This window comes from Vicugna pacos, unplaced genomic scaffold (assembly GCF_048564905.1).
Source record: "Vicugna pacos unplaced genomic scaffold, VicPac4 scaffold_20, whole genome shotgun sequence".
NCBI classification, from domain to species: Eukaryota; Metazoa; Chordata; class Mammalia; order Artiodactyla; family Camelidae; genus Vicugna; species Vicugna pacos.
In genome coordinates, this window is record NW_027328741.1 from 30,747,774 (window position 1) to 30,756,014 (window position 8,241).

At 49.2% G+C, this 8,241-nt stretch overlaps 1 long non-coding RNA gene across 6 annotated transcripts in view; it reads left to right on the top strand.

Annotated features, from left to right (window-relative positions):
• Window positions 1-5,005, top strand: part of LOC140694195 (uncharacterized) — a 30,082-nt gene extending 25,077 nt beyond the window's left edge. For 3 of the 6 annotated variants that reach the window (XR_012069939.1, XR_012069940.1, XR_012069943.1), the window contains 2 exons: window positions 3,807-4,122; window positions 4,410-5,005. This is a non-coding gene — a long non-coding RNA (uncharacterized lncRNA). Of the gene's footprint in view, window positions 1-1,293; window positions 4,123-4,409 lie in introns of all 6 variants that reach the window. The other 3 variants (XR_012069942.1, XR_012069941.1, XR_012069938.1) reach the window with 3 other exon arrangements.
• The last annotated feature ends 3,236 nt before the right edge of the window (window positions 5,006-8,241 follow it).

Sequence of the window (8,241 nt, forward strand, 5' to 3'; positions counted from 1 at the left end):
AGTGCTCCTATATTGGGTGCATATATGTTAAGGAGTGTAATATTTTCATCTTGTATCGCTCCTGTGATCATTATATACTGTCCTTCTTTATCTCCCTTTGTGGCCTTAGTTTTAAAATCTATATTATCTGTTATAAGTATTGCTACTTCTGCTTTCATATCATTTCCATTTGCATAAAATATATTATTCCATCCTCTCAGTTTCTATTTTTCAAACTTTTTCTTATTATTGAGTCTGGCCTTTGAGGCTGCTATGTCCTTCGGTGTGGGTGCAGGTTTCGCCCCCGCCCCCGCCTGGGTGCTCAGCGCCGGGGGATATGGCGGCTGTGCCTGAGCCCCGCCTCTCTTCCCCTGAAAAGTTTCCGTGGGTTTTCAGAGATGGGGGTATGCACCCTTCCCCCGAGAGCACATCAACCTTGCTGTTATGGAGGGCCCAGTTTGTTCTGCCCTGTGCACCCACAGCCACGGCGCGCAGCCCCTTGTAGTCCCCCGGGGCTGCCTCCGTGCAGCCGTCCCCGTCCTCCGCCCGGCTTGTGCAGCCTGGCCCTGCCTGCCGCTGCTGGCCCGCGTCTCAGGCTGGGTGTCGGGGGGACGCTCTGTGCCCGTTTAACTTAGTTCTGTCAGACCAGGGCTGCTCTGTACAGATCCGAGCCTCGGAGGCTCCCCCTCCGTCCCGCTGGCCTCTCAGTTGGAGAGGGGAGACCCAGCGAGCGAGCGCCAGTCCTCCTTTGCTGCTCCCTCCCCGCAGGACCCGTCCTGCACTGCTTTGCCTTTTGTTCTTTCTTTTTTCCTTTTCTCCTACCACATTTTTTGGTGTCTTTATCTTTTGAAGAGGGCGATGTTCTGTCAGAATTCCGTAGGTGCTCTGGTTGGCTGAGTGGGTCTGTAGATGTGGGTCTTGGTGTATTTGTGGGAGAGGGTGACTTACGAGCGTCCTTCTACTCCACCATCTTCTTTGTCTCTCCGAGTTGTACTCATTTTATAATATTGTGTCAAATTACAGTGTAGAGCATAATTTTTCTGGTATACATGAACATACATACATTCATTGCCTCTTTCTTTTGCTGTGAGCCACCACAAGATCCTGTCTATGTTTCCCTGTGGTACACAGTACGATCTTGTTTATCTATTCTACATTTCAAAATCCCAATCTGTCCCTTCCCACCCCCGTCCCCCTGGCAAACACCAGTTTGTATTCTGTGTCTATGAGTCTGTTTCTGTTTTTTACTTTATTTTATTTTTTTAGATTGCACATATGAGCGATCTCATATGGTACTTTTCTCTCTCTTTGTAGCTTACTTCACTTAGGATGATGGCATTCTCCAGGAACATCCATGTTGCTGCAAATGGCGTCATGTTGTTGGTTTTTATGGCTGAATAGTATTGCATTGCATAAATATAGCACATCTTATTTATCCAGTCATCTGTTGATGGTGATTTTTTTTACTTGAAAAAGCATTTTTGCTATTTGAAAGGGGAATCCAGACGGATTGAACATGAGGTGTACAAAATAAGGTCCTTTTAGTAACTATGTGCATAATCTCAGGGTAAGCACTGCTGTTTTATGTGTGAAACCAGAGCCAGAAGGGAGATGCTTAGCTCTTCCTGTGGCAAAACAAAACCAAACAAAAACAGAAAACCAAAAAAAGAAAAGCCAAGAAAGACGTCTGAAAAGACAAACCACAACATGGAAAAGCATCCCTTATGACCCAAGGTCCGAGAAAGATTTCAAATTCCTGTGGTGAAAAGATCTCTTGAAACTCAGTTTTCTAAAAGGAAACAGAACAAACACAGGCAATTCCAATGAGAGGCAGTGCAGGTGGCCAGTGTCTGTTAGAGATGCTTGGCCTCTCAGGCGAGGACACACGCAGTTGCACACACTATGGAGACAGCACTGGTCCCCAGCACGCTGGCAGCTCTCAGCGTGGTAACAACCAGCTCTGGTGACAATGTGAGGAGGCAGAGGCCCCAGCAGATCCCCTGGAGGTGAGAGTCAGTGGACACTCCTCTCTGGGAGAACAGTGTGCAGGATGCATGAAAGTGCCATAGTTTGATCCCTTCCCCAGCAGTGCTGATCCTTAGAGTTGATCACACCAAAGCTCTTGCACAACTTTCAATGATGTTTTTTGTTCAGTAATATGAATTTAAAATAATCAGTTTGTTATTAAGGTGTCTTTAGAAGTGATGTACCCTTGGCCCTATCAATCCACACACGTAAGTACATACACGCATATATATCTACACACACATATATATGTACACACATACATTTATATATATAAACACATATATAAGGGAAAGAGAGACTGAAACACAGAGAGGCAGAAAGGGAGAAAAGACAGACAAACAGACACTGAGAGAGAGAGAGAGAGAGAGAATGAACACTGGAGATGAGAATGAGTAAATGTCTTACAATTTTCATAAGTCAGTCTACTTGTCAGAATCCGGTCACAGTGTCCATCCACCATGGAGAGGTGGGTGTGGGGATTACACTAAGATGTGTGATCAGAAGGCAAAGAAGCAGGGAGCCATTGTGGGGCAGCCCACCACAGAGGCCAAGATGGGACACTGGGCCTGAATGTGAACATAACAGGAGGACCTAGAAGGCTGTATGCCAGTAGCAGATGAAGTGAGAATTGTATTTAAAGTAAACCCGCCCACAGGGAGCTGGTGAAGCAGGCAACAAGGAGTGTGATTTTCTGCAGGCCCAGGCCTGTGTGGGGAGTGTTCTACACTGCACCAGCCCTCTATTTAACCCTCCCTTTTCTGAGCCTGTGCATGAGCTTCCTGTGATGCCAGCACAAGGATTTACAGGTGCTGTAGGGGTTTAGGGTTCTATAGACATGAAGGCTTCCCTAGGGAGCAGAGGCAAGAATGAGCCTCACAGTGCAGATGGGGGATTGGGGAGGCCCTGAGAGGCACATGGCTTGTCCAGGGTCACAGCACTGCTGAGAAGAGGGAACCAGGTCTGAACCCAGCTGTGTCCTCAGAGCTGGGGCCCTGGCTGCACCAAAGCCTCCCCAGGGCTCTGGGGTGTTCTGAGTTGCTGTCACTGTGTGTGGACATGGCATGGGGGTGGGAGACGTGCAATCAGCAGCCCAGAAAGGCCCTTGGGGAGCTTTGCGTGTGGAGGAAGCTTGGGTAAGGGGACCCCAGGATGTGACCTCACTTCCCTGGCAATAGAGCCCAACAGAACTTGGAACCTAGGTAACCAGGCTCCCACTTTCTAGAGAAGCTCCCTACCCAGCTCACTCGGTTTGAAGTGCTCAAACATGTCCTGTCGTGTCCCAATGTCCCAAGGCCCTGGCCTCAGGAAAGCACCAGTGAGGGCCTTTACCGACGCTGCAGACGTTGGGTCAGGTCTCACTCCGGGCGCCTTTTGCCCTTTACCCTGAGGGACCCAAAGGTAACACAGGGAGGCCCAGGGCAGACAGCCAGTTGGATCCCAGCCAGGTAGACCTACGTCCCCTTCCTGGACCGTGGAGGTGGGGTGGTCATGTGGGGAGATCTGCCTCAAGCAAGAGCAGGCTGAGACAGGGTCAGAGGCCTGGCGGGCCAGGCACGTCCACAACCCGGGTCAAAGCTGGCCGGCTGGGACATGGAGACCCGGGGTAGGGCCCTTCTGCCTGAGGTGAAGCCCAAGCCCTCTGGGTGTGTCTTCTCTCCCGGGTGACTGTGTGAGCACACCAAGCACTAAGTGTCTTATCTGGCAGCAGAGGGTTGAGTGGGCAGAAGAGGCAGTGATGCTGGCCAGGCAGGGCTCTGAGATCTCCGGGCCAGGCCAGCTGTTGGTCACTGTCATTGCAGAGCCCCACACCGCAGATCGGACAGGAGCTGGTAAGCGAGAACACCCACTCCACCTCCTTGAGTGAGAGGCTGGTATGCCACACTGCCGAGGGCCAGCACAGGCTCTGGGTGAGTGTGGACACAAAGGGATCTCCCAAACCAGGGCCCAGAGATGAATGGTGAAGGCTTCCTGCCCAGACACCACCCAGGCCAGTCCCCAGGGTCCTACCTGGCAATGAGGGGCAGCTCAGCACACATGGCTTCAACCTGGAGTACAAGGCCAACCTTCCTGTGAGTCAGCTGGATGGCCTGAAGCCCACCTAGGCAGATCCTGAAGGTGAGAAGGGCAGTGGGGTTATGCCAGTGTGTAAGCGGGTGTGAGGACTGGCTCACACAGTGAGGATTCCGGGACCAGAGCAAATATTGGCCTCAGACCACCCATCTAGTGGAATGTAGTCACAGAACATATCCTGTTGGGGTTTCTGAGTAAGGCTTGCCTATAAAGCTCTGGGACGATTTCTGTCCTTGAAAATGTACATGGAAAGGGAGGCATGTGGGTAAAGTTTTCCTCTCTCACAGCTGTAGAACATCCATAAGACTTAAATCTCTCTTCATTTCCTACAGATACATAACCACAGGAGATAGTAGAAGGAGAAGACACCAGGGACAAAAGAAAGGAAGTACCTGATCCATCAGGAGATGCAGAGCGAGAGGAGAAAACACCACTCCGGCAGAGAAACTGCATCTGCTCCTGCAGGAGACCAAGGACTGGGCCCCAATCCACCAACCCTGTAGTGATACCTGAGGCTGCACCTGAGAAAAATAAAGAGCCATGTCACACTCCATCAGTCCTACAGGGAGACCCTGAGCCTGCTTCTGTGGCTCCTCCTGCACCTACACCTGCACCTCTAGACAACCCAGAGCCAATTCAGGCATCACCACCCCCACAGGCTGAGCTCTGCAACCACCAGCACTGTCATCTCCTAATTCTCAAAATCAACCCACTTCCCGACAGGAAGTTAACTTCCCTTCTCTGGTATGGTTTTCATTTGTTTTTGTTTTTTTTTTCCCCTGTAATTTCATTGTATTATTTCATGTCATTTACAGCATCATCTTTTTGTAAGTTTTAAGTTTATAATAATAAAATCTAGGGTTTTTTTCCATTTTAAATTTTGCAATTCAGGAGCATAAAGTGCATTCACAGTTCTGTGCGAACATCACTACTGTTTAGTTTCAGACTATTTCTTTCCTCAAAATAAAGCCCTGTATCCAAAACACACACTCCCCTTCCTCCGTCCCCCAGGTCCTGACCAGCCCTAATCCCATTTCTCTCTCTGTACTTATATATTCATGATGTTCCTTACCGGTGACGTCATACAAAACGTAGCTGTTTGTGTTTGCCTACATATTTTAACCAGGGAATGGTGAATTTTTCTTTTGGTTGCTTTATTTGAAATAGCATTTTAGTCATTTAAAAGGGCAATCCATGTGGATTAAAGATGAGGTATACACAGTGAAGCTGTTATAGTAACTATGTACCTAATCTCAGGATAGGTACTGCAGTTCTACGTATGAAACCAGAGTCAGAAGGAAGATGCTTAGTTCTTTCTGTGAGAAAACAGAACCAAAGAAAACCAACCAACAAACAAAAGCCAAGAAAGACAGCTGAGAAGACAAACCAAAACCTAGAAAACTCATTTCTCATAACCCAAGTTTGGAGAAAGTTTCACATCCCGGTGGTCAAAAAACATCTCAAAACCCGGTGTTCTAAATAGAAATAGAACAAACACATGCAATTCCACCGAGAGGCATTGCAGGTGGCCAGTGTATGTTAAAGATGCTCGGCTTCTGAGGTGAGGACACGTGCAGACATACGCACTCTGGAGACAGCATTGGTCACCATCACACAGTCAGGCTTTCAGCCTGGTGATTACCAGCTGTAGTGAAAACATGAGGAGGCTGAGGCCCCAGTAGATATCCTGGAGGGAAGAGTGAGCTGACACTTCTCTCTGGGAGAATGGTGTGCAGGATGCATGAAAGTTCAACAGGTGCATCCCTTTCCCAGCAGTGCTGATCCTAATTGTTGATTCCACTAAAATGTTTGCACAACTTTTCAAAGATGTGTTTTTAAAGATATCTATCAGAGTCCTGGGTAAATTAGTAGGAAATTGGAAGCCACACTAATCTTCATGTAGAGTGGATGGAATCCATCAGTTCTAGTTCACAAGGACACATGAATACTGTACAGCTGGAAAAGTGAGTGCTAGGTCTCTGCGTGATGTCAGGGCAGCCCTCATGTTGGATGGTTGTGAATCCACTATTTGCATCCGGGATACCATCTCTATGATCAAATGTGTGAAGTCTTCATAGATGTAATTGTATCCTGTGGTGTGTGAAAAAGAGAGAGAGACTGAAAGAGACAGAATGAGACAGAGACCAAGTCATTCAAACCAGAATGAAAGACTTGCACAAAACCATTCATGAGGGTCACTTTGGGGGATGTTTGCAAATTTATACCCTTTTCCTTTAGGTGATACTTCCATCTTTTTAAATGTGTCAGTATTTCATGAGTAGTTTTAAAGCATTAACATAATATGTTAATTGGAATTCACTCATTAGTCATCTATAGAGTAATTAAATTGTCTTTCTACTTTAAAATATTTGTCCTAAGTACAATAAGCATTTATGAGAGTAGAATGATATATTCTAAAGAATTAAGAATTAGGTAAAGAACAAAACTTCGATTACTCAGTCGCAGGTCAGCTAGGTGGTAGCACAAGACAGATTGGGGCATGTTTCTTCAGGAGGTTGTGTATGTTCTGAACCAGCATCCAATATAGGTAAGGGAAAATACAAGGGTTATACACTGAAAATCAGAAAAGCTTGCTTATAGTAAGGAAGACCTAGCCTTATTTTGAAATTGAGAAGAGCCCAGATGGCTGAGTAGAGAGACTCATACCTCGCCCTCTCCCACAAATACCAGAATTACATCTACAAACCCATTGAATAGCACACATCTACTGAACTTTGGCAGAATGTCTCTCATTTCAAAATACAGGAAGATATTTATAAAATCTGGTTTAAAAAAATGAGATTAAAAATTTGGTGCAGGACCAATCCTGCAGTGATGAAGTGTCATAGGAAGAAAGGCACCCTCACACTGGGGTGTCCCCTCTCCAGCCGGGAGGACAGAGTGGACAGATGAGCTTCGAAAATTTGGAGGAGTAAGTGGCAAGAGCGTGGCAGACAGAACTTAGGAAAACTGACACGGAGAATCCCTGCATCCCTGTCCCTATATGCTAGCTGGCAGGGACAAGCTGGGACTGGCTGTTGGAGATCAATGAGGAACTCAGGTAGAGGGCTGGGCCCACTGCACACAGGAAGCCTCGGGGTACTGGAAGAAGGACTGAGCTCTAGATGGGGTGTGTGTGGAACAAAACAGATTGGGGATCCCATAAGAAATACCATTGTTGGTGTATGTAGAAGGTAGGGGTGCAAAACTGCCGTTCCAGAACTGCTTTGTCTTCTTGGCTCCATTGTTAATGTGTTTTCATGAGAAGAGAAATTGGACTTGGTCATAGCAAACACTGCTGCACAAAGGCAGGGCTGAAAGCTCAGTTCATATCCAGTGGCCCTGAAATTTCATACTGAGATTGAGATTTGTTTACAGCCCCCGGCAGAGAGGGAGAATATTCTCTCTCTGGACAATTTGTGGCCATGCTCCTCTGTGAGTTATAGGCAGTGAAGAGAGTTCTCACACAGGATGGAGGCCAATATGGGTCTCTACAACAGGAAAGTGTACGTCATCAAATAGGAGGAGGAGCTGGAATCGGTGTAGAAATTGAGTGGGCTTACAGATTAATGTGTGTGAATGACTAAACTTGCTATACAACGCCTTCCCTCCCAGTTTCCCTCCTCCCCTTCCCACCCCCCCCCCGCCGCCGGGAACCCGGGATCTCGTCCTGGTCGCTCTGGGCCACCCGCCGGCGTGTCCGTGTGATCTCCCCCGCCCGGGGAATCGCGTGGGGAGCGCGTCCCCTTCGCGGCAGCCGCCCGCCCGGCCGGCCGTGTCTTGCCAAACCCCGGCTCCCTCCGTCCTCCCCGCCCTGATCTGCTGCCGGGGTGGGTCGCGTCGCGTCGCGTCGCCTCATGCCGCCGTGCCGTGCCGTGCCGTGACGAGGGTGAGCGGGCTCCGAGGCGGACGCCACGGGGTCGCGCCGGCCGGCCGCCCGGCGCCTCAGCCCGGGACGGTCTCGGGCGTTTGGGCGGCCGGCGGTCGGGATCGGTTCCGGGGACGTTGGCGACGGCTGTCGGGCGCCATCTGGCTGCCGCTCTTGAGATCGTCCCTCTTCTCCCGAGCGTCGGCGACCTCGGCAAGGGATGGGGCTCGGCGGCGGGGCCCGAGGCAGACTTCGGGGAGGCTGGCGACACCGGCGGTGACAGTCCCCGTGGCGCT